The 23,966-nt window shown below is 51.6% G+C and overlaps 1 long non-coding RNA gene across 1 annotated transcript; it reads left to right on the top strand.

The window, feature by feature from the left end:
- The first annotated feature begins 169 nt into the window (after positions 1–169).
- Positions 170–11,293, top strand: LOC143442309 (uncharacterized). The gene is made up of 4 exons (XR_013110360.1): positions 170–534; positions 8,724–10,755; positions 10,912–10,980; positions 11,161–11,293. It is a non-coding gene; the product is annotated as an uncharacterized LOC143442309 (long non-coding RNA).
- Positions 11,294–23,966: the final 12,673 nt, after the last annotated feature.

The raw sequence follows: 23,966 nt of genomic DNA, 5'->3' as shown, positions 1-23,966 counted from the left end.
CTTCCCCCTCCCTTCTGCACACTCCCCCCCCCCCACCCGGCTGCAGACTCGCCCCTTCCAGAAGCTGGGCGGGGAGAGGGTGAGGTGGGGGCGGGGGGAGTGGAAGGTGGCGACAAGGAAGTTCAAACAAACAAACACTCCAACCCCAAGTCCGCCTCCACCCGCTAGGCTCGGCCAGAAGTTAAGCCGAATGACACCGGCAGCCGTGGGCCGAGCAGGCCGGACTCCCCGTCCCCAGCTGCGCCTTGAGGGCCACCCGCTCCCGCGCTCCCGGCCGAAGTTCTTGAGCCCAGAGGCTGCGGAGTGGATTTCTTTGGGTCTTTATTTATATATTTATTCTCTGGCTCGGACTCCCTCCTCCCCTCGATCCCTCCTCTCCACGCCTCTTTCTGCTCGCCCTCACACCCTGTCCCCTCGGAGGACTGGAGCGGGGGACGCGCGCCTGCTCGGGTTTCGGACTGGAGGGGAGGCGACCGGAGCGACAGGGTTGGGGAACACAGGAGGAAAAGCGAGGGGGCGCGAGCGCTCAGCTGGGTAAGTTGTGCAAAAGTGCTCAAGCGCAGGGGAGGGGAGGGAGCAGACTGTAGCCAGAGAGATCTGATAGGTTCGGACTTTTCTTTTATTCATGAGGAGGAAAGGGGGCCAGTTCGGGAGGGAGAGGGGACGGGTATCGAAAAGAAGTCGCCAACGAATATTTCCCCCTTCCTTTCTGATCGCCCACTCGACCTCGGTTTTTTTTTCTTTTCCTTTCTTTCTTTTTCCCCCCCAGGGGTTGGCGGGGGAGGAAGATAATTTGAAACTCTGAGTCTAGGGATGCCGTGGGCTGGGGGTACTCGGAGAGAGGGACGGGTAACTTTTTTTAAGTGTTGTCCAGAGATGAACCCGAGGGTCTGTGCTCCCCAGCCCGGGTCCTCAGGACTGCTCTCAGCGGTCTGCTCGCTGTGTAAGGAAAGCCGGCCTTAGGCTGGACGCTTCGGTGTTCTCCGGCTGTCTCTGGCCTCCTGGATTAGGACCCACCGTGTCCCTTCTCTTCTTAGCTCACTAGCTCTGAACTTTCCTTGACAACGACTCCCACCCTGGGCGGAACAGAGTAGGGTGACATCCCTGGAAGAATTTTGACTTCTCTGATACCCGTCAGGGCTCTAGTGCTCGCGTCTCGCCTGGCCTCCTCCGGCTCGGAGAAACGCAGCGATATATACATCCCCTGATGCTGGCAAATCCCCGGATGCTGGTAAAGTGTCTGCCAAACCCTTGGGAACAACTTTCTTTCCAGCTCCTCCTCCAGTTCCTAGGCCACCACCTAGGAACCCTTTCTAGTGGACTCAGGGTGTCCCGGAGACTACATCAGCAAGGCTGAGTGAGGATCTGGGAGTCAGATGGGAGATGAGTGGGTGACAGAAGGATGGAGCTTGGTACCAACTCAACTCCACTGGAGGACTGGTGTGGTCGTGTGTGTGTGTGTGTGTGTGTGTGTGTGTGTGTGTGTGTGTGTGTGTGTGTGTCTGTGTGTGTTTGGTCAGAGATCCTACAATTCTCTGTTCTCTGAAGCCAGAGGAACCAGTGGTCTCTGCCTCAGGACATAGATTCCTAAGGGTGAAAGCCCTCCCAGCAGGGTAAGACGCCACCATTATAGGCCTTTTGTGTCTCCTCTCACACATCCCTAGCACTCCAGGAAAAGGCCTCTCTGGCCCAGCCCTGGAGGTAAAATACAATAAAATAATTCTAACCCTCCAGCTCACCCCCTGCCCAGCCTTCTCCTGGTGGTGGAGGGGGTCAGTCTGGTCTTGGCCTGGGGGTGCTCTCTGCCGGGGCTGGCCTCAGTGTGTCCTCTCTCTTCCCCTCCTCCTCACCTGTGACCTTTGCCCCTCTCTGCATGTTACTGACCTTTCTCCTAACGTGAGGGGTTCATCCAACTTCTTGGGGGGGGGGGCTTCCGGGGATGGGAGCCCTGTGGAAAAGCTTGTTAAATATATGCTTGCAGGGTTGAATGGGGAGAGGGGAGAGGCCAAGTAGTTTTAGACTCTGTGGCCTGAGCCATAGGCACCCTCGCCAGCCAGGTGGGGAGACAGAGTTTTTGGCCTGTAGGTTGTGTGTGTGTGTGGGGGGGGGAGGGGGCTAAATTCCTGGCGAGCCTAGCCTGCTTTGACCCCTGAGGTGGATACAAACATGTCCATGTGTCTTTCTATAAACATATAATACACACATTTTATATGTTCTCCTTCAGTCTTTCATCTGTCCATCCCTCTACCTCCCCCCCAGCCCCCACCCCCAGCATGGCAGATTTTTAGGTACCCTCCTTTGTATGGTGGTGTGGTCTTAGCTTTCACTGACGTCTTTGGGGTTTTATGTTCGGGTGGGGTCTGTGTAGGCCTGTCTTGGGTCAATCTTGGGTAATTAAGTGTGGGTCCTTCAGTTGGGGTATAGTGTTGTCTTAGTATAGCTGGAAGCAAAGTTTGAGAAGGGGTGCCATCTATATTTTGATTGGCTCCCCTTCTGGAAATGCCTGGCTCCTGAACTGTCAGGCCCAGTTTCTCTTACCAACCCTGTAACTGGAGGCCGCTGGAGTGGGGCAGACACCCAGCTGGTAACCTTGGTGCAGGGAGGCTGCCACTGGGACCCTCAGACCTGTGGTTGGTGGCCACCACGTCCTTGAGACGATCTTCCGATCTCTATCCTCCAGGGAGGAAGACACAGAGGCTGTGGCTCACTACCCAGGCCCTGCACTGGACACACGGCTGCTGGGGATCCCTGGAGGCCAGGCAGGGCAGACACCAGAGGGGAGGAAGAGGGGTTGTCTGTCAGAAGGAGGGTGGCCATTCTCGCCTGTTGGAGAGCAATTTCACAAATGATTTTTGCAACAATTAAGAAGTGTGGTGGGGTGAAATGGCAATTTCACATCCAGCAGGAGAAAGGGGGGTTCACCTGGGGATGGGTGGCTGCAGCTGGGGTAGGGGAGAAAGTCTCCTGCTTGGCCGGTCCCCCTGGCTAGCCTCCTTGTCCCAGAGTACCCCCTCCCAAGTCATCAATCAACTCCCAAGGCCTCCGGTGCCTCAGAGGTTCCAGGACTCCAGCTCCAGCTGTGAGCTCCAACCAGCACGTGCCCTGCCCAGCTAGCGCTCTCTCTCTCTCTCTCTCTCTCTCTCTCTCTCTCTCTCTCTCTCTCTCTCTCTCTCTCAGTCTGTCCTCACTGTCCGTCTCCCTCTTCTCCCTCCTTACCTCTCCTTACTCCCCCCCCCCACTTTTTCTGTCCTTGCCTCCCCTCGAACCCCACCATCTGTCTCCTCTCTCCTCTGGGCTGCTTTGTGCTGAGGGTCCCTCTCTCTTCCTCTTTGCTTTGCTGACTCCTCCCCAGCGGGTTTCCTCTGCCCGACTCTGCGGTCTGGGCCTCCCGCCTCCCCATCTCCATGGTTTCCAGAAGTATGACCGGCCTCCACTGCTCTGTGGGCTGGAACTCAGACCAGAATCCTTTGGTCCAGATGGGGCTGGACCTTGGGGAAGAGACTCTTCTCTCTCCCTCCCTCCCCCTCCCCTTCTCCCTCCTCCCTTCCCTCCTCCCTCTCTCCCTCCCTCCCTTCTTCCCTCCCCTCCTCTTTTCCTCCTCCCCCATTTTCTTGTTCTCTTTTCTTCCCTTTCTCTTCCTACCTTCCTTCTTCCCTCCTCCTCCCCATCTCCTGCCTCCTCTCCTCTCCCCCTTTCCCTTCCCCCCTTCCCCCTTCCCCTTTTCTTTCCCGTCTCCTTGTCTCTCCTTCCTCTCCTCTCCAACATCTTTCCTCTTCTCCACTTTGGCCTCTTTGGTCTCACGATATAGGGCATCCCCCTGCTCCCACTCCCCTCCACCACTTCTGTTCCAGTGCTGTCCCTGTTGGGCAGCTGTCTCCTAAGTCTACCTCTCCCAGCCTCGACTGGAATCTCTGCACACAAATTCTCTCTCTTTTAAAAGGCTGCAGCTACACCAACCGTCTTCCTTTCAAGTTTCTAGCAGAGTCCTCCACAGCGCATTAAGCAGGGGAGAAAGAAATGGGAGGGGGCACTGTGGACTGTTTGAAGAGCTGGGGGACAACTGGGGGGACGGTGCTCAGATCTTCACAGGACAGATAGAAAATTGAGAGTACAGCCCACGGAGGCCTGGACCCTCAGCCACTGTCCACTGCTGGTGCCCAGCTCTCGGAAGCAGATACTGTTTACTTCAGCTCAGGATCCAGTGAGCATTTTCGGAAAGTGATTATCTAACGTGGCATCTTTCTTTACGGGGTGCTAAAGACACCCTAAAAATGGAGCTTTTGATGTGGGGGCCTTTGATATTTCCTGAGGTTCCTGACACCTCAGCTGGGCTGAGAGGGGCCAGAGCCACCACCTGGAATGCCTCTGCTGGTTGAGACCAGAGGGTCCGTGTGGGAAAGGGACAGGCAAAGGCCTGGAACAAAGGACTCTGACGTTCCTGGGACCACTAGGTGGGACTCTGGAGCAGGGCTGGGAAAGGGCTCCCTGGGGACTCAGCCCTACCCTCTGTTTTAGGGAGTATGACCCTTTGCTGGGTGACACAGTAAAGTGCCCATCCAGGCGGGACCAGGAAAGAGAATGAGACCCAATTGTTTCCGTATCTTACATTTTAATCCCCCACCCCACCCCGAAAAATAAAATCAATTTGCATAGAGATTGCTGTTCTCCAGGCAGAGAACCTCGTACTGAGAGCCAGATGCCTCAGGGTAGGGTCTGAGTGCTCCTCCGCTGGCTTCCTGACCACTTCTCTTCCTTTTTCCTCATTTCTCTCTCTTCCCATCTTCCCCTCCCTCTTCCCCCTTCCCTCTTTCCTCCTCTCTTCTCCCCACCGCCTCTCCTTTCTTTTCTATTTCTTCCTCTTCTGCCTTTCGCTCAGGCCGGTTCTCAGAGGCTGCCCCTCCTCGGGTTCTAGGAATGAGTAACAGAAGGATGAAGCCGGGAGAGAGTGACCCAGGAGGTGCCAGGATGGCACCAGCTGTCTTTGACATTGAAGATGGCTGGCCCCTTCTTCCTCCTCCTTGTCCAGATGAACCCCGCCTGCCCTCTGCTTTCCCGTTGGCCTCTAGCGATACAACCAAGGCTGTCACTAGGATCTGGAACATCCTTTCTTCCGTTATCTCTTCTCTTTCCCTTTGACTGTGGACTGAGAAAGAGCCTTGCCAGGACTGGGAGCCGCCCCTCCCCCAATCCAGCTGAGTGGGATTGGGTGACTGTGTGTATGGACTATGCGTGCTCACTGTGTGTGGCTGGGAGCGTGTGTGCGCACACATGTACAAGAGCCTGTGAGCACAGCCTGCGTTGGTGCACAAGTGCCTTCTCTGGACTCCCAGCAGCTCAGACAAAAGACCAAGTGTCAGATGGCACCAGGCTGCTGGCTCTGACCCCTTTAGATCCCTCCCCCAAGTTCAGTTTGCACCAAGTCTGGGTGTTAATGGGTTGTAGATAGACCTTACCCTTGGATAATTACCTTATCCGGGCCGAGCATCTATGGCACCCCGCAAAGCGTTTTCATTAAACAAATCAAAGGGTGTGGTGAGCCCAGCGTAGTCTGACCTGCAGCCTGGGCTGTGAGTTGGTGCCAGGGAAGGCCTCAAGCCCAGGAAAACTTTCCCTCAGCCCCACAGGCTTTTTAGGGGGCACCAGGAAGCCCAAGAATGGGAATGAAAAGATCAAACACTTCCTGTTCTCCACCTCGGATTGGCCAGTCGCCAAGGGGAGCCAATGAAATTGGGCTCCCTAGGCCTCTGGAGTTTCTGGAGTTCCTGCTTCTTCCTGTTTCCAAACTGGTTCACTGGGGAGAAGGAGGTGTCTCAGCACTCTTGTCAGCTAGAACAAAGGTCTTGGAAGCTTCTGGAAGCTCTATCAGAGGGAGGGCATTATTCTCTTGATTGCTGTCTTCCAGTTGCAGTGTTGATGCTCAGTGCATTCTCACCGAGTGAACGAATGATTCTAACACAGGCAGGCTGTCTGGGCTCAAGAAACAGCGGAGGGGTCAGTGATTGGCTTTGAGCCTTTGAACCTTCCCGTATTCTCTGTGGCTGGACCCCAGGTGCAGCAGCGGGAAGGTATGAGTCCCTTTGCACACAGTGAAGCCAGGACACAGCCTGCCAGTCCTGAGCTTGGTGGCAGGGCTGGAGCCTGGTTCCAGGCTTACAGTTGGCACTCAGTGCATGCTACCTTCTGCTTGCAGCTTCCCCTGACAGTTGGGGATTGGGGCCCATCTCTACCTCTATGCCTGGGCTATGCTCAATCTAGAAAAACAGAAAGATGATGAATTGTCCCAGACCTTTGGATATACCAGTTCTGCCCTGGGCATTCCCCAGTGAGGAACAGGCTACGTCCTGACTCAAGGTTACAGTGGGAAAGGATTTGAACTTAGACTTTCCTGATTCCAAAAACCTGTGGCTTACAGGACTGAAGGGGACACTCCAATGAGGGAAGGAAGGAAGGAAGGAAGGAAGGAAGGAAGGAAGGAAGGAAGGAAGGAAGGAACTTAGTAACCTGATGATGAGATTTTATGCCCTGGAGCCTTGTGGGAGTTGGGGACTTGAAGTGCTCAGGAGGAAGCCTGGGGACGGATGACCTTGTACAAGACATTTGCAGTTTCTGGAGGCTCGGGCATCCAGAATGGCTTTGACCTGACTGGCAGATGCCCAGCAGAGGAAGGAGGCAGCCAGTGTGGGCCTCTGGGGCCGCCTGGTGCCCGGCCTTCATTGGAATGTGTGGGTGGAAGGGATGCATGCCTTATTTGTCTAGGTGAATTAGAAGCACAATCCCCCGTCTCCCAGAGGGAGCAGTTGGTTCATATTTATACATTTGGTCTTACAGGTGTAAAATAGGGTTCCTTTATGCTTATACCGTAATTTTTCATTTGAATTTCAAGCCTTTATTCCCTTCCTTGGATTCAAGCCTTCCACCCGAACTCGATTCTCTCCATACCCATTAATTCCTTCATCACAGAAATGAATTCTATCTAATTTTCTATAGCGGCAGTTAGAGCAGATCAAAAAAGTGCCCGGGCAGAGGCTCCTTCCACTACAGTGGCTGTCGGCTCCCTGCGCCCGCCCCGCCCCCACCGAGGCCGCGGTTCGGAAACCAGGGCCAAAGAGCCTGAAATGGACTTCAAGACCCGGATGGCCTGCGGCAGGGTGCGTGGTGGGGGGTGGGGGGGGGCAGGAAGGACCACAGCCGTGTAGTAGCCGTGGTCTACACCATTTGGTCCTCACGCAGGGGCAGGCAGTGGGCAACAGTAGGCTCACCCTGGAGATGAAGAGACAAAGGCTCAGAGATGTGAGGTGAATTCCATGAGGGTCACAGAGCTTGGATGCTGGAGGCGGCTTGGCTTAATTATTTTTATCTTTAATGGCGTGGGAGGACTAGAGATGGCTCAGCAGTGTTGCTCTTGCAAAGGGCCTGAGTTTGGTTCCCAGCACCCATCTCAGGAGGCTCATAACTGGCTGTAACTCTAGTTCCAGGGATATGACGCCCTCTTCTGGCTTCTATGGGTATTGCACCCATGTTATAGAGACAGAAACAAGCATTCATACACATGAAAGAAAAAAGTGTGTGTTTGTGTGTGTGTGTGTGTCTGTGGGCATGTATTTGCAGTGGGTACATCATGTTCACATATATGCATGTTGTCTACAGGTATGTACATGTGTACATTGGTGTGAATTCCCTGAAGTCCTGGACCTGGAATGCAATGGATGAATGTCTGTTAAGCAAGTGTGTGTGTGTGTGTGTGTGTGTGTGTGTGTGCGCGCGTGTAGCCTGGTGGCCTGTTCTTTTTAGTTTAGCACCTGGTTGTGTGTGGTTAGAATGAATCATAGCTGTTATTTACCTAAGTAGGTGACAATGTTAGTTAAACTCATTATGGTTTACTGTTTTTGTGTGTGTGTGTTTATCTTCTCTCCTTTTAAAAAGTGTGTGTGTGTGTATGTCTGTGTATGTGTCTCTGTGTGTCTCTCTGTGTGTGTCTCTGTGTGTGTATGTGTCAGTATATCTGTGTGTGTTTCTCTGTGTGTCTGTGTATGTCTGTGTGTATCTGTGTGTGTCTATGTGTGTCTGTGTGTCAGTATGTCTGTGTTTCTGTGTGTGTCTATCTGTGTGTGTCAGTATATCTGTGTGTGTCTATGTGTGTGTCAGTATATCTGTGTGTGTTTATGTGTGTGTCAGTCTATCTCTGTGTGTCTGTGTGTGTCTATGTTGTGTCAGTATATCTGTGTGTGTCTGTGTGTCAGTATATCTATGTGTGTCTGTGTGTCTATGTGTGTGTCTTAGTATATCTGTGTGTGTGTGTCAGTATATTTGTGTGTGTTGCCCTCAGAGGCTAGGAGAGGATATTCTAGTCTTGAAGCCAGTGTAACAGATGGCTGTAAACTGTGTTTGTGGGTTCTGGGAACTGAACTTAGATCTTTTGAAAGAGCAGCAAGGGGGCTGGAGAGATGGCTCAGCGGTTAAGAGCACTGACTGCTCTTCCAGAGATCCTGAGTTCAAATCCCAGCAACCACATGAGATTAGATGCCTTTCTTCTGGCATGTCTGAAGACAGCTACAGGGTACTAATAAATAAAATAAATAAATAAATCTAAAAAAAAAGAAAGAAGGAAAGAAAGAGAGAGAGAAAGAAAGAAAGAAAGAAAGAAAGAAAGAAAGAGCAGCCAGTGGTTTTCATAGTGCTCCTGCAGGTCCCTCTCCAGCCCCTTTCCTGCTGTCTCCTAACAGCTCTCCAGGGTGGCATACAGCTGGACTCTCACCCCATGGAACACGGAGGCTGTTGATGTCACGGAGTGGTTTTCTGGTGTCACCGAACGAGCTCAGCACAGAGAACGGCTTGGTGAGCAGAGCAGGCGTCACAGCCTCTGAACTAAACGCAGTCTTGGTTTCATGTCCCCAAGGAATGTCACATAGCACTCATCTCTGAAGGGAAAAAACACAGCAGCCTCAGAGTATGGAGCCTCAGGCCAGGCAGAGCATGGTAGCTCGCTCCACGTACACTCAGCTGAGTTCATAGTCTCCCGGTCCTATGTGGTAACCCACACTCCAACAGCAGCCAAAGCAGTCCGCTGGCATCAGCTGTTATCACCAGGGGGTTGGAGTCATCCCTATTTGGGAGTCACTGGGGCGTGATGACCTGTGACCTATGACCCCAGGCAGCAGGGGTAGGAGCCTATTGGGTTGGGGTCATTTTGGAATTCTGGAAGAACCTGATGAGCCACTTCCAACCAGGGCTTTGAGGGCCTTTTCATTATGTAGCAAATCAAAGAAACTGCCCCAGGCTGTAAGCTGGAGAGAGGGCCAGGGCTGGTGGGGTGGGCAGGGCTGATGGACAAGGGGGCCCCCTGCCTGGCGACCAAGCGAATCTCGGAGGAACAGAGGAACTCCTGGAGGAGAGAGCCCAACAGAAATAAGGCAGACAAAGTGGGAGGCCAGGCCGGCTCAGGAGTAAGAGTGCTTGCCATTCGGACATGAGGTCCTGAGTTTGAATCTCCAGCACCCATGGGAAAAATTATCAGTATGTGTTTGTAACTTCATAATTGGAAGACAAGCAGACCCCTGGGTCAAGCCAATATGGGTGCATGCTTACATGCATCACACACACACACACACACACACACACACACACACACAGCAAATGAAATAAAATAACATAAAAAAACAAAGAAATGACAAGCCAGAGAAGATACCATTAAGGTCTCTGCTTTAGAGGGCTGATGTCTTTGCTACATAAAGAGCTTTTGCAAATCAATAACAATGATAAATAAGTTCTGGGCCAAGGATACAGACTGGCAGTTTATGAAAGACACACCTAGGGGCAGCAAGGGTGTGAAAAATCATCAGTCTCACCAAATATCCAAGAAAAAAGAAATGAGAGTAACAAGATGCCATGCTCACCCATCAAAGTGGCAGCCATGAGGAGATGATGCTATTGGGGCTGCTTCCGTGGAAACTTTTAGTAAATTGATACCAGCTTGCTGAGGCACAGTTTGGAAAGTCGGAAAAGCTGTAGCGGTGTTTAGCGCCATCCTTGGCATATCGTTCGTGTGTCTGGGGTTTGTCACGCATGTGTGCTGAGACATAAGAACATCCCAACATTCCCACAATGGGGACGTAGGATGGGACCAAAACTCGTAATGATAGGATTCTGACAGAGACAGCAGGAAACAACCCTCTCATGGAATGTTCTGGAAGCACTGTGCAGACCCACAAGACGATGAGCAACTGTGTTTCTTCTGCTCCGCCCTGGCAACCGTCTGTACGTGGATTAGCTCATGTCGTTCTCACAGCTTGTAAGTACTAACAGCACCTCTGTGCTGGAGAAGTGGGTCCGTGGTGCACCCACCTCCGTCCCATCCCCTTCTTCTCTTCCTCCTCCTCTTCCTCTTCTTCTTCCTCCTAACCCCAGCATGGCAAACTAGCAAAACAAAGCAAACACCAAATCCAACCCAGGCGTGTGAAAACCATTCTGATGGAGAGAGCCTGCCTTTGTTCCGTTCCCAGCATGCAACTCATCCAACCCAATATAAGGCGGAGAAATAAATGAAAGTATGTCACCAGAGATGTCCCCACCCCACCGGAGACCCTATGCCCGTCCTCTGTCCCTCTCCTCTCAGGACTCTGTCCCTTTCACCAAAGACAACAAAGCAGAGACAGCGTGGATGCATCCTTGCTGAGGGATGGCCACTGGGGCTAAAACTCCGAGTCTGTGCAGACCTCCAGAACCGTTGTGGCTGTATGACCCTGCGCATGCGCATGTGTATGTGTTCATGAGACCATGCAGGTGGCAGCATGCATGTGCGTGCGTGCCTGTGGAGGCCAGAGGTTGATGTCTGGTGTCTTCCTCAACCACTCTTCATCCTATATTTTTGGGGGTTGAGAGTGTCTCCTTCTGAACTTGGGGTTCATTAATTAGGTTAGCTTGGCCGGCTGACGAACCTCAAAGGATCCTTCTGTCTCCACTTCCACACTGCTGACGCTTCAGGTGTGTGCTGATGTGTTAAACGTGTGCTGGGTATCCGAACTCAGGTCCCCCCCACTTTCATGGAAGGCGCCGAGCCCCCTCCCCAGTGCCTGCTTGGCTTGGCTTCCCAAAGCAATACACCCTTCGGTTCCAGGTGGAGAACGCTGCTGATTTACTGTTCTGTCTGAACCACCTTTGTAGCATTTAGGATCTGTGCTGACGAATCTTGAGGAGTGGGCCACAGTCAAGCAACCTCTCAACATCTTCTGGGAGTCTGTGGAGAATGGAGCTTCTCAGACCTCGCCCTACCCAAGCAGACCCCACCCACCCTTACCCCAAAAGACCCCACCCCTATCCCATCAAACCCCACCCCACTAGATCCCACTCCTACCCCCCAATAGACTCCACCCCACCCCAACAGACCCCACCTCTCACTCCCATAGACCCCACCCCTTCCAGACCCCATACCTACCTCCCAACAGACTCCCATACCACCCTTTGCCGCCCCCAACAGGGAGCTGAGTCAGAGCTCTGAAGAGTGGGAAGAGGCAAGTCTCCGAGGCAGCAATCTCTGCTTCCACAGCCTTCTGGAAGATTCCAAGACACACGCATATAGAGACTCACTGATGCTGAGAGCCCAGTATACACAGGACCTGGGTGTCCAAGAGGACATGGACTCTTCCCATCTTCTCGAATGCTCCCAGAGTGGCTGGCTCTGCTAAACTCATTTCTGAGATTGGGAAGCCAGGCTCTGGTAAATGAGTTAGTGTCTCCGCCAGCCCTCCCTCTCAGCACACAGAGACAGTTGATTAATGGGAAAGATTCCCCAAAGATCTCCCAACGTACATTAAGCCAAGAAAGTCTTTGAGAAGTCCCTGTGTTGCTGGTGTCTGCAGAAATTCCCTCCGTGGCTCTCCTCGGGGAGGGAAGGAAACATCATTTGTTTCTTTGTGACTTCGACAGTGTCCTCAATTCTTTTCACATTTTTGTTATTATTTATTTTTATTTTATGTGTATGAGTGTTTTGCTTGAGTGTATGTGAGTGACTGATGCCCCTGGAGGCCAGAAATGGGGTCTGTAACTCCAGTTGTGAGCTGCCATGTGGGTGCTAGGAATTGAACCCAGGACCTCTGCAAGAGCAGCTAGTATCCTTAACCACTGAGCCATCTTTCCAGCCATGCTGTGTTTTCCTCCTCCTCCTCCTCTTCCTCTTCCCCTCCTCCTCTTCTTCTCATACTCCTCTTCCTCCTCCTCCTCTTCTTCTTCCCCCTCCTCTTCTTCTCTTCCTCCTCTTCCTCTTCCTCCTCTTCCTCTTTTTCCTCCTCCTTTTCTTCTTAATACATTGTGTTTGTGTGTATTTAAGTGTAGTGTGGGTGTTCATGTACATAACTCCTATGTAGAGGTCAGAGGAGCATCTCTGGAGAGCCCCAAGCTGGCAGGCCTCGGAGCTTCTGGGTGGTCTCTGTCTTACCATAGGCATGCTGGGATTACTGCCTCATCTGGCTTTGAGAGGATTCTAGGATCTGAATTCAGGTCCTCATGCAAGCTATGTTATCCACTGAGCTGTCTCCCTAGCCATGACCTCATCCCTAAGCTCCTCTCCCTATAATTGTCTCCGGGGTCACTAGTTTGGGCACCCACTCCAGCCAACATAAACTACTGAAATGACCTTGTGCCTTCCCCCCCCTCCCTTCCTCCCTCCCTCCCTCCCTCCCTCCCTCCCTCCTTCCCTCTGTCCCTCTCTCCTTCCTTCCCTCCTCCTGTACTTCCATCTCCTGCCCCCCAGATCCCTTTCCCCTTTAGACAGAGTCTAACTGTGTAGCTTGGAACTCACTCTGTAGACCAGGCTGGTCTCAGGCTCACAGAGATCCTCCTGCCTCTGCCTCTCCAGTACTAGGATTAAAGGTGTGAATCACCATGTCCAGCAGTGGGTTACATTTTCCCCTGGCCTCCTTGTCCCTTGATTTAACAACAGAGGCAGAGGATTCTGATCCAGAATCCATTGAGCGATTGCTTAGTGTGCGTGTGTGTGTGAGAGAGGGTGTGCATGTGTGAGTGTGTTTGATGGTAGTTTATGTGTTGATTGAGTGTGTGTTCATATTCTGGTGCGTTCTCTTGTGTGAGAGAGTAGGGTGTGTGTGTGTGTGAATACATGTAAGTATGTTTGAGACTTTGTGTGAGTGTGTGGGCATCTGAGTGTGTTGTGTGCGTGTGTTTGAGGGTGGTGTGTTTCCCCCAAAGCCTTCTGGTCCCTTTTGGGCTGCACTTCTTCTTTTTAATTAATTTCCCTTTTATTTCATGTACATTGGTGATTTGACTGCATGTATGTCTGTGTGAGCAATGTTGGATCCACTGGAACAGAAGTTACAGACAGTTGTGAGCTGCCATATGGTTGCTGGGATTTGATCTCAGGACCTCTGGAAGAGCAGCCAGTGCTCTGAATCGCTGAGCCATCTCTCCAGCCCTGAGGGGCTGTACTTCTAGATTCCTCTCTGCAGAGAGCAGCCACAGCACTGGGAGGCCTCAGCCACCTGCAGCTGCTCCCTTCCTGTCATGAGAATTCCCAAATGGATTCAGCCACAACAAGGCAGTGAAAAAGAGTGTGAGCCATTTGCAAGCCGACAGCACTGTCTAAGGAGGCGGTTCCTTCATCGTTCCTGGACTTTTCTAGCGGGGAAATTGTTTTGGATTTAAAAGCAATACTGGGATGAGAAAATGGCCCAGCCATTGAGATAGCTGAGAGTACTGGCTGCTGTCTCAGTGCCCTGGGCTGTATTCCCAGCATCTTCATAGCTGTTTACAACCATCTCAAGTTCCAGGGGCTCCAAGGTCCTCTTACGGCCTCCTCGGGCACTGCACACACAGGGTGTACATGCATACATGAAGGCAGAATACATACATGAAGGCAGAATATCCATATGCATACAAAAAAAATCTCCACAAGAAAAGCAGACTCATTCTTTGCAGTCAGGGAATGAAGGAATCCCTGGAGGCTGGGAATGCTGCTTAGTGTGTCTGTTCAGTGTGTGCATGTGCGTGTGTGTGCGCACATGTGCATATGTGCACGTGTGTGTGTGCATGGAGGCTGGGGATGCTGCTTAGTGTGAGCATGTATGTGAGTGTGCACGTGCATGTGTGCATATGTGTACATGGTGTGCATGTGTGTATGCATGTGTGCATGTGTGTACATGTGTGTGCACGTGTGCTTGTGTGCATGTGTGTACATGTTGTACATGTGTGTGCATGGGTGTGTGTGTGCGCACGTGAGTGCGTGTGTGCATGTGCATGTGTGCTTGTGCGCATATGTGCACATGTGTGTTCATGGAGGGTGGGGATGCTGCTTAGTGTGCCTGCTCAGTGTGCACATGTGCGTGTGTGCACGTGCATGTGTGCTTGTGTGCATATATGCACGTGTGTGCATGTGTGTGTGTGTGTGCTCGTATGCATATGTATGCATGGTGTGCATGGGTGTGTGTGTGCATGGGTGTGTGTGCATGCATGCATGTGTTCAACCCCATAAACTGTGCCTGGTGGAGCACACCTGTAATCCCAGCATTCCAGAGGTGGAGGCATGAGGCTCAAGAACTCTAAAGGCCCGCTTGTTCCTACCACGAGTTCAAGGCCAGCTCATAAAAGTAAGTAAGTAAAGAATCACAAACGTAGTCTGGGAATGTGGTTGGGTGGTTGGCTGGTATCTACCAGGCCCTAGATCCGTCTTAAGTGATGGGAACCCGAGAAAGCCAGGAGCCAGTGAAGAGACTGTGCCCTTTCTGGTCTACCTCAGGAATATTGGGATCTTGTCTGTAATCACAAACCCACACGGAGCAGAGGCATGTGAGAAACCGGATGTGGAGCTGGAAGGTGGAGCTGAGAGTCCCAGGCTGCCTGGGACACCGGTCAGAGGGATATTTTGTCTACACGACACTGTGCAGCTGGTTCAAAGCTCCGATTTTTTGTTTTCTTTTCCCTCGCTCGGACGGCCCACTTTAACTTCATGAACGAGCAATTTGAGCTTGACTGGGGAAAAATAATATTTTCACTCAAGACCAGGGATCCAAATTGGCTTGTTAATAGGAGAAGGCCGGGGCTGATCTTTGAAGGGGATGGCCCTCAGGCAGTCGGAGCCAAAGTGAGTTTTGGTCTCACTCCAAGCCAGGGAGAAATGATGAAACAGGGAGGTCTGGAGCCTCTCCTACTGGGAGGGGTGAGTAACAGGTGTGTGTGTGGGGTGTCACTGTTTACCCCCGGGCTGGGGTGGGTGCGGTGGAGAGTGGGGCCACCCGGGGTCCCAGCTGGGAGGGGCAAACGGAGCTGCTGTATGCACTTAGCAGAACACTGCTGCTTTGGATCAGGGTTTGGAAAAAGAAAATAAACCCTAAGGAGAAGGAGGAACAACTTCAGGTAGATTTGAGAAGAAGCCTGTGAGCCTGCAGCTGGACTGCAGCTGCCCAACCTATTTTGTGTTGTTTTTCTCAGACAGACAGACATGCAAAAGTAAGGGACATACCGATCATTGGTGCTCCCTGATACGGTGTTCCCCCTTCAGTGCTCCATCTCCCATAGGGTCTCATATGCTTAAGTCTGGTCTGGGACTTGCTATGTAGAGAGTGACTTTGTCTTCCTCCTGAGTGTCAGAATCGCAGCCATGCGCCATCACATCCAATTGTTTATATATATGTTATATATATATATATATATATATATATATATATATATATATATGTGTGTGTGTGTGTGTGTGTGTGTGTGTGTGTCATATATATCATATATATTATATACATCACATATATAACATTTTATATGTGCATATATATGTGTGTACATATATGTGTATATATAAACATATGTGTTTATATATGCAAACATGTATATACATATATACCTTTATGTGTAAATATACATATAAACACAGACACACACACATATGTGTGTCAAAACATACATACTACAAGCCTTGCTCAAGCCATCCCTAACTGCTGAGGAGGCTGCACTCCTCAGCCTGGATCTGTATCCAGAGTGCAAGACCAGCTTGGACTACAAAGTGAAACCGTATCAAGTGATGATGGGAAGAATAACTTCTTTTTATAGTATTTGGAAATTTCACATCATGAACCCCCATTTCCCAGTCCTCGCAGGTCCATACCCCACAAAAAAAAAAAAAAGAAAAAGAAAAAGAAAGAAAGAAAGAAAAAGAAGCAGGTCTTGTTGCCCACATACTCGCTGGAGCGTGGTCAAACTCCCGGTGGCCAGCCTTTTAAAGAAAACTGAGTCCTTTCACACCCAACCCCCACCAGAAGCCATCCATTGTGGAGAACACTTCCACAGGCTTATCACTGATTTTGGAGTTCTCTTTGATGGCTTTCTGTCTAGGCTGTTGGTGTTTTAGGGGCTGGGGTGGGGGTTGGAAGGTGACCGACTGTAGCTGGTGCCGATGTCCCCTCAGTCTGGCCTTGACACAGCCTTGGATAATTTCCTGTCTCAGGAGAGCCCTCTGTGTGCGTTTCCTACTGTGGAGTTGCAGTGTGTGTCCTGGGAGTCTGGCTTCTTCCCCTCAGCACCGTTCCAGGCTCACCCTGTCGGTTCCTGTGCTTCTTTTTGTGGCTGAATAATATTCCAAAGTGCAGATACTTCTATCCTTTAGAGTTCGGGGGTACACCAGGCAGCTGTTCGAGGGTACAGGAAGAGACAGTGGTTGGCTGGCTGGGCACATGAGGTCCGAGGACCTGTTTCAGCCTGCTTTGGGTCTTGCTTTGGGATGAGGTGGTCTAGTTTGGCTGGCCGGGCTAGCTGGAGATGCTGCCTTTTCTTGTCAGTTAAAGGAAATAAGCCAAGCTTTCAGCGGGCATTGTGAGGATGACTGGCCCTGGAGCGTATGTGAAGCCCTGTCACGACCACTCTCATTGCCCAAGTGCATGACACAGATCACCCTGGTCTCTGCAGTTCCCTCTGATTCTCCAGTCTCAGCTGGTCACTCACTGAACCTTCTGGAAGTGCCTCAGTTTCCCCACCTGCTTGCTTCATGAGGCTTCCTGCCAACCCCCGAGACAGGGTTTCTCTGTGGAGCCCTGCCTGTCCTTGAACTCAATCTGAAGACCAAGCTGGCCTCGACATCAGATAGCTGCCTGCTTCTGCCTCCTGCATGCTGGGATTAAAGGTGTGCACCACCATCTCCTGGCTATGTGGCCTTTAAGATGTGAGATAATTCACAACAAGAACTGCATGTCAGGCTGGGGGATGGCTCAGTTGGGAGGGGGCATGGCTCAGTCAATAATGTGCTTGTCACACAAGGACCTGAGTTCTGTCCCCAGAACCCACCCAAAATGCTGAGTGTGGTTAGATACGTCTCTAATCCCAGTGCTGGAGAGGAGGAGCCTGGAATTTGGGGAACTTGCTGGCCAGCCAGCCTAGCTGAATTAGCAAGTTCCAGGTTCACACACACACACATACCACATGAACATACATACATGTACACATCATGTAAACATACATACATGTGCACGAAAAAAAAAGTCCTAAAGTCCTATTGAAAGAAGAGAAGGAGAGAATCATTGAACAGGATAGTTGGGAGACAAAGAGTTAAAATAAGAAACTTAGGTCTGGACAGCATTTAACTCCTGCAGAAGACCCAGGTTCGATTCCCAGCACCTACGTGGCAGCTCACAACCATCTGTAACTCCAGTTCCGGAGGATCTGATGCTGTCTTCTGGCCTCCTCCGGCACGAGGCATGCAGGCAAAACATGCATACACATAAAATTATAAAATAACCAACCAAAGAACATATATGGGCTGGACCTAGGTCCATATGGTCACACATATGCAGCAGATGTGCAGCTTCATGTGGGTCTTGAACAACTGGAGAGGGGGGAGGGGGCGCCGGGCTATCCCAAAAGTCGTTGCCAGTAAGTGGGATATGTTCTTCTAGTTGGGCTGCCTTGTCTGGCCTCAGTGGGAGAGGATGCGCCTAGCCTTGCAGAGATTTGATGTGCCAGGGTTGGGGGGGATACCCAGGGCCCCCCTCCTGCTCAGAGGAGAAGGGGAGGGGGATGAGGGAAAGAATTATGGGAGGAGTGACTGGGAAGGGGGGCAGTGAGCAGGATGTAAAGTGAGTACGTAAAAAAAAAATAAATCAAAATAGTAATAAAGTAAAGTGTTCAGCAGTTTCCCTGGTATCTGCTTGCCCATCAGACAATGAGGCACAGGTAGCTCCCCCTCCCAGCTATGATGTGTTCACATGATGCGTTCACGTGATGCAGTCACGTGATATGGGCACATTTTTTTCTACACTTCTGGTGGAGACTGGCTACCAGGAAGTAAACCTCTATGTGAGGATTGAGAATAAAGGACAGGGCCGCGAGACCCCAGGACACTGTGTCCCATTTGGGAAGTCATGAGCTCCTCTAGATGACCCCCCACTTGCTTTTCCTGTATCATGCCACTTCCTTACCTTGGGCTAAGTATTTCGAGTGTGGTTCTGAAACATTATGTCCCGGGACCCCCAGAACGTGCATTATTAGAATCCTGATGATCCCATTTCACAGATGGGAAGACTGAAGGTCAGAGAGGTTAAAGCCACTGGCTAAATCTACTCCAGTGGCTTTAACTGCTAGATCCTGTATTTCTTAGTAGGCCAGTTTTCTCTTGATTGAGCAATAGTTTCCAGTGAGCAGGAAATATGTAGATGAATTTGCTGTCATAACTGGAGGGGGCAGGGCTCCACAGGTACCTGCTGGGTAGCGACTGAATATCCCACCTGAGATGGTAGTGGTGGAGAAGCGGGAAGTCTCCTCTCTGGACAGTGATCTGGAGAGAGAGGAGCAGGCCTGCTGGGGTGGGGAGCTGTGGTGGAGCTGAGAGGATGCTGGGAAAATGGTGAACTATGGTTTGGGTATGATTTAAGGATTTCTGTCCGAGTACCCTGCTGGAAGAGAGCTCGGTTACACAGTTGTGGATACGTGATGGGCTCTTTAAGAGGCGGGGCCTAACGGGAGGCGGTTAGGTCACTGCAGAGGTCCACTAGGGTTTCTCAGGACCCTGGTTAGTTCCCGCAGGAGCGCTGCTGGAAAGCAATGAACCTGTCCATCAATCTTTCCGGCCTCCTCTCTCGCCAGGTGCCTTCTCCCAGTCCCTTGGCTCGCACCAGGATGTCTTGCCATGTTCCCATGCAGCCAGGCCCCACCCCAGTCGCTGGCACCACGCCCTGCAGTCTCCAGACTGTGGATTAGAGAATCCTCTTTTCTTCACGACACACCACAAACGAGGCATCTTGTTACAGCCACAGAAATCAGACCAAGATACGGTGCTGTGCTCCGGTGTCGCTGGGCTTGGCAGCCATATGCACTCCCTGTCCAGCTCTGAGAGGAAAAGCCTGCGATCTCCCCACAGCTCGTGGATGTCTGCCCTGTTCCTGCGGCTGGGAACGGCACGGAGCTTTAAGATTCGAGGCACACATTTGTATTTATTTTAGGTCAATGAGAAGTTGGATGATGAAGGTTTAATCCTAGACTCACAGAACCATCGTGGGTGCCGGTGCCTTGTGACCAGGAGGGATTTGGAGTGGGCACCGCAGACACTCAGGGGAGGACAAGTCACACTACCCTCCCATTCCCTACCAGCTCTCCTCACCCCCCTCCAACTTTCTCGTCTGCAGTAAGGATAGAACAGCGCCACCCCTCCTGAATGCTGTGGGGGAGAGCTCTGAGACGCTGTATGTCACAGAGCCTGACCTGGTCTTTCTTATTTTTCAGACAGGGTCTCACGTAGCTCAGGTTATCCTTAAATCAACTTGTAGCCGAGGATGACCTTCAACTTCTGATCCTCCTGCCTCCCTAGTGCTGGGATCACACTTTTGGTTCGTGTGGGGCTGGGGTTGAACCCAGGCCTTGTGCAGGCTCAACAAGCACCCTTACCAACTAAGACTACACTCCCAGCTCCACTGCTCAGTTCTTACATTCAGAGTTAGGAGGCCCAAGAGATGATCAAATCTAGTCCATCGTGATAGGTGAGGACAAGTGAGGCCGGATGTGGAGAGAAGGCTGAGCACTTTACAGGAGGAGAGGCAGCCGGAAGAGCCGGAAGTCTTGAGTTGGGCTGTCTACAGAAGCCCTCTCCCCCTGAACCAATCTGTAATGAACGGCTTGTGGCCAGGTCTCCTTGGGACAGACCTGCTAAACCTGTATGGGAAGCTGCAGTGGGCCGGGCAGCCTCTCTTGGCCCCTTTGTCCCCCAGCTCCTGTGGGAGGGGGTTGGTGGCGCATCCCATCTTGGCCCAGCCCTTCCCTGCGGCCAGCCACCCTTGGCTGTCTAGGCTGTCATTTGTGGCTATTGAAGGCTGTTCCGGGTGTGGTGTCCTGCCAAAGAGGTGTCAGGGGCATCTCTGAGACAGGGGGTGCACAGGGGGTGCAGCCAGCTCTAGGCTGAGCAGGGGCATGGGTCCTACAGCCAGGCAGCCTCCCCTCCCTGCCTGAGGCCCCTGGGGCGATGCCACGGAAGCCAGCCCGGAGTTCCGGGACCCTGGCTGCTGACTTTGGCAAAAAGGGAACGCTCCTCCTGCCTAAGGGAGACGGGGCTTGGAGTGGGAGGAGGAGACGGAGGCAATCTAGTTACTAACGCACCGTGCAATACAGTAAATATTCTGCTGACAGTCCCGAACCTAGAAAACAATCCCTAGCCCTCCAATAATAACAATAAAAACAATAATGCAAGAACGAGGACCTTCCAAATACCTCTTTCTCCTTTGGTAGAATTTTATGCACATAGAAAATGAAGCCAGCTCCCTGTCCCCATGGCTCCTCAGGACTCCCCACAGCCCACCGTCCCTTCCACACCGGAGCCTCAGTCTTGGGTTAGGGCACCTCCCTGTGTCTGCATGAGGTCACAACAGTCCTGGAGTCAGGAGAGCACCTGAGCTCTCCTTTCCATCCCATCCTCCAGCCTGTCTTCCAGCACCCCACATTCACACGTGGCTTCAAAAAAAAAAAAAAAAAAAAAAAAAAAAAAAAAAAAAAAACCCACGTCTGGAGTTTTCCATTAAATCTGGGAGTCGATAGGGAAGGAATGACCTGGCTACTTCAATTAAATTTTTTTTCCCTTTCAAATCACGAGGTTCTATTTCCTTGGGGGGGGGTGGCGTCTTGCAGGGTGCTGTGGCATCGGAAGCGGAGGGCTGAGTTTGAATGTTCTCCCTCGATAGCAGATAGGGCCAGCATGGAAAATTACCCCTATCAGCCAGTGCGGAGGGGAAGGCGAGGACTGGCCAGCATACCAAGAGCCCGCCAGCCCTTATCATAATCCCAGGAGACAGCCACCCCCCCAACCCCCATCAGTCACCTCTGCTGTTCCAGGCAAGTGTCACACCGGCTTCCCTGCTGAAGGAGCCAGATAGCACGGAGTAGGGCTGGCACAGCGGGCATAATAAGAAGTGAAAATCACTCCTAAGGAAAGTTTCTCAGGAATTAACTTTGGATGGGTGAAGAAGGTGGCAAAGGGTGACTGAGTGGGAGGAGGGCCTGGGCAGTCATAAAGAGGGTACGCTTCAGGCTCTGAAGACAGAGCTGGAGCCTCGGGGACTATGTAGCTCTACTGGGAAGTGTGTGTGTGTGTGTGTGTATGTGTGTGTGTGTGTGTCTGCATGTGGTATGGTGTTGTGTGTTGATTGCATGTGTGTTGTGTTGTGGTGTGTTGTGTGTTGTGGCATGGTGTATGTAGTGTGTCTCTGAATGTGTATGTGTATGGTGTGTTGATTGTGTGTGTGTGTGTGCATGTGTATGTGTGTGGTATGGTGTGTGTGTTGGTTGTATGTGTATTGTGTGTGTTGTTGTATTGTGTTTTGTGTCTCTCTGTGTGTGTACATGCTGTGTATATGTTGTGCATCTGTGTTGTCATATGTAGTGTGTTGTATATGTTTTCTCTGTGTGTGCTGTCTCTGTGTTGTGTGGTGTGTGTTGTTTGTGTGTATGGTGTGTATGTGTGTGTGGTGTTGTATGCATGTCTCTGTGTGTCTCTCTGTGTGGTGTGTGTGTCTGTAAAAGGGGGCACAATGAATGGGAAAAGCTCAGATACCCAAAGATGCCTAAGGGGAGGTGTCTGAGTTCTTTTGGGTCCTGACTGTCCCAAGCAGCAGCTGCACAGTATTGGCTTCCTAGAGGCCTGGCTTGAGGGAGTCTATCCCTGACATCTGGGCTTCATCACCTCGCTTCTCCTGAGGTCCCCACTCCTGTGCAGAAGACCCCATAGCCTGCCACGCACTCTTTCTAACCCACCCTCACACTTGCTATGTGCCTGTTTCAAGCTCTGGGGGCCCAGTGTGGAAGAGCGTGAACCAGATATCCACAGAGCCAGGTCAAACCAGAGGGCAGGAACAGGACTGATGGATACAGAAAACAAGGAATGTTCCAGGGAACATGAAAGCTGCCATTAGTGGCGGCCTGTGCCAGAGGGCAATTCATGGAGAGGATGAGATGGGAGAGTCATGAGTTCAAAGCCAACCTGGGCTTCTTCTCAAACGGAGCAGGCAACTGGTGACTGGGTTTTAGCTGTGAGAACTCAGCTAATCTCAACCCTCAACTCCATTCTGTTTGTCTTTTGATATAGGGTCTCACTCTGTAGCCCTGGCTGCCCTGGAGTTTGCTATGTAGACCAGGTTGGCCTCAGATTTCCAGAGGTTCATTTGCTTCTGCCTCCCACTCCAGTGCCACCCACCTAGCCCTACCTCTACTTTTATTTTACAGGAATGGGGTTACACCGTTGTGCTCCCCAGGAGTGAGGTTGCTTGGCATGGAACTGCTCTATTGCAAAGGGCACCCCAGCTCCCCTCGGCCTTTACTGTCAGCTAGGGTCCTCCGAAGACCGTGAGCGTCCGCAGCACTGGGAAGGGTTCCCAAGGGGAGGAGGGTCTGCAGAGTCCTCTGGCTTGCTGCTTACAGCTTCCCCCATGAGGCCTTGCTCACCTGCCTCAATTTCCTCATTCACAGATTCAGTATGGTGACAGACAGTAGCGGCTTTGTATAGGGTTGTCCAGAATTAAATGCGTTACTATGGAACATTCTGGAACTTCAGTCAGCAGCATTTGTCCTCCTGGAGGTTAAGGTGAGAGATGGGGAAGGAGCTTGGGCAAGCCGAGAGCACTCTTGCTCCTCCCAATCACACAACCATGGGGTCACATTGGGGTGTTGGGCCTGGCCCTTGAATAAGCTGACAACTCATGAGGCCAGATGCCCAGAGAGGCATGTGAGTCACCGAAGGCCACACAGCATTTGGAAAGACTGTTCTTGAGTAGAGGGTTACTAGCCCCAGCCTGGCTCTTGGGGGACAGAAGAGAGGTGGCTGGAATATGATTGTGAGTGTCTTCATGAGCGGGGAGGGGTGTGGGGGTGAGGGAGAGCCACTGGGTACAAACGCAGGCCACAGGCCTCCTCTCCCATCCTAACAGACCTCTCTAAGGATCCCCAGGCCTTTACATGACAATGCCACCATCAATTCATAAATCCTCAGGCCTGCTGGGAGAAGAGCTGGTGGTGTAAGCACAGGCCAGGAATTAACCTCAATTATATCCCTCTGATTTAGCTTCTGAGAGATTCCAGGTGGGCTCCACATTGCCGGGCACCCCTGTGTTCCTGGAGAGTTATAGTTGGAGGTCCAGAAGCTAAGGGGATGGTCCTGTCGGCTGATCCCAGCCCGGATCCAGTCCACAGTTTCAGGGCCTAGCGGTCAGCGCAATACTGAGGGTTGGTTAGCCGTGTGCTGTTTTAGTTCTATAACCTGGTGTCTCACAGAGAAATGGGACTCATCTGAAGTCACAGGAGGAAGGAACGAGCCGTGAGTGTAATGGCAGTGACACTATCAATGTACAGTAGTCTCGCAGTGGGGTCTGGCAGTCAGCAGCAGGTAGGATTGTGAGTGTGCGTGTGTGTGTGTGCATTCATGTGTGTGTATATGTATTATGTGTATGTGTGTATATATGTGTGTGTGTATATGTGTATGTGTATATATGTGTGTGTATGTGTGTGTA

Source organism: Arvicanthis niloticus, chromosome 5 (assembly GCF_011762505.2).
Source record: "Arvicanthis niloticus isolate mArvNil1 chromosome 5, mArvNil1.pat.X, whole genome shotgun sequence".
Classification (NCBI taxonomy): domain Eukaryota; kingdom Metazoa; phylum Chordata; class Mammalia; order Rodentia; family Muridae; genus Arvicanthis; species Arvicanthis niloticus.
The sequence above is the reverse complement of the archived record's forward strand: the minus strand, read 5'-3'. Positions and strand labels throughout refer to the sequence as shown.